This window comes from Bison bison, unplaced genomic scaffold (genome assembly GCF_000754665.1).
Source record: "Bison bison bison isolate TAMUID 2011002044 unplaced genomic scaffold, Bison_UMD1.0 scf7180017864370, whole genome shotgun sequence".
In the NCBI taxonomy this organism is placed as follows: domain Eukaryota; kingdom Metazoa; phylum Chordata; class Mammalia; order Artiodactyla; family Bovidae; genus Bison; species Bison bison.
In genome coordinates this window covers 598,166-600,482 of record NW_011494942.1, presented here as the reverse complement: position 1 = coordinate 600,482, position 2,317 = coordinate 598,166, and positions in this window count along the sequence as shown.

Here is a 2,317-nt window from a genome sequence, read left to right as displayed (position 1 = left end):
TTCCACCAATAATAATGACCAAAAATGACAGATGTCAAATGTCCCCTCATGGGAAGGGGTGGAAGGGAAGAGAGTCACCTAGAGGTGACAGCCATATGTCTAGAGGGATTTAGCAAGCTACAAAAGAAGTAAAGGAAGGGACTAACCTGAGTCGAATCTGTGTGGACCAGGAAATCCATTCAGCCCTAATAATCAGTGCTGTGGATTGAACAGAGCTTCAAGCTGCTAGCAGGAGCAGAAGGCTGGCTGGAGGGCTATAAGGCGCCTGAGAGAAACGTCAGAAAGTACCAAAGTCAGCTGCTGTAGGAGCAGAGAAGCCTTAAACAATAGCAAAGAAAGATTTGAGGGGAAAGTAAGAAGAATTTAAATAATATCCTGGATTTTTTTATATTTCCCAGAGTACTATTACTCACCTTACTGGGTCCTTACAAAGTCCATGCAAGGAGGAAAGCAGTGAATATTGTTCTTCTTGTTTTTCAGAGAAAGAAACTAAGACCTAGAGAGAGTATCCATCAGCTTCTGAGTTCCTAGGTGTCTGAGCCCAGCCTTAGCAAAGGAAAGTTAGATAACCTCTCACCTAATTAGAGCTTCCAGATAAGAATTCTAAAGGTCTATGAGGCTATGATTAAGGCTTCTCAACCTCTGATGGCATCCAACAAGAAACAGGCTGTAACTTGCAGGTAAGAAATTCAGATTAGGAAGTTTAGCTTATGGAAGCATTTCTGGGGTGAGTCTTGCCAGACAGAGAATGTATGATTGAGCGATATTGAAGAACATGCTCTTCTGGTGTTTAAAAATAGAGATACTTTCTTCCCTGGAATGATTTCAAGTTGCTGATAAAAGGCAGGGGGGTTAATTTGAAGCAGTTAGAGGAGGGGGAGAGAATTAAAGAGTGACAGACCAAAGGTCATTTGAACTGGGGTCTAGATTGAACCTCAGCACATTCAGGAATGGGTTAGATTTCAGAGAATCCAGTCTCTCCTTTTGCATACTTTTTCCCTTCACAGATATTGAAACGTTTCCTTTAGAAAAGCATAAACATTTATATGTAGTGTGAAGGTTTCAAAGCCTCTTCTGCTGCAAAGGAAAACATTCCTCCCTCCTCCCCACCTCCCAAAAAAGAATTGCAGACCTGTGTGGGAGGTTGAGAAATACTTGGGAAAGAGGCCCTCAGATATCACATAGGTGACACCATGGGGTCCACGCTTCCCCAGCCCCAAGAAACCTCACTGCAGGCTAACCATTGCAAGAAGATCCACAGAGACTCAGTCAGCTTTCTAATTGCAACCTAGCTAGTTACCAGAATTTAATGTACGTTTATGATGTGATAATATTTTGATGACCATGTTTATATTTATAGAGTGCCTTTCTTCTAGGTGAGCTTTAAAGAATGTTCCACAGGGGCTCTTTAACTTTTTAATTATAAGTTAACAACTTTATAGTGAAATATAAACAGAATCCTCAAAAAGAAAAATCCATACAGCAGAAGAAACAATCAATAAAGCGAAAAGACAACTTACAAAATGGGAAAAAAATATGTAAACCATATATCTGAAAAGGGGTTAATATCCAAAATATATAAAGAACACATATGCCAAGAACTCAGTAGCAAAAAAAAAAAATGGGCAAACAACTTAAATAGATATGCTTCCAAAGAAGATATACAAATGGCCAACTGGTATATAAAAAAATATTTAACATCAAGTCACCGAGGAAATGCAAATTAAATCCATACTGAGGTATCACTTCACGATTATTAGAACTGCCATCATCAAAAAGCCAAACAAATGCTGGCAAGCATGTAGAGAAAAGGGAAATCTTTCGCATGGTTGATGGGATGTAAACTGGTACAGCCACTGTGGAGAACAGTACAGAGGAGTCTCAAAAAATTAAAAATAGACCTACCATATGATCTCAGCTTCCCTGGTGGCTCAGACAGTAAAGAATCTGCCTGCAATGTGGAAGACCTGGGTTTGATCCTGGGTTAGGAAGATCTCCTGGAGGAAGGCTTGGCAACCCACTCCAGTATTCCTGCCTGGAGAATCCCCATGGACAGAGGTGCCTGGCAGGCTACAGTCCATATGGTCGCAAAGAGTTGGACACAGCTGAGTGACTAAGCACAGCATATGATCCAGCAATTCTACTTCTGGGAGTATAACCCAATGAAGTGAAAACACTAACTTAAAAAAGATATCTAGACCCCCATGTTCATAGCAATATTATTTACAATAGCCAAGACATGAAAGCAACCTAAGTGTCCATCAATGGATGAATGGATAAAGAAAATGTGATATATATATATATATATACACACACA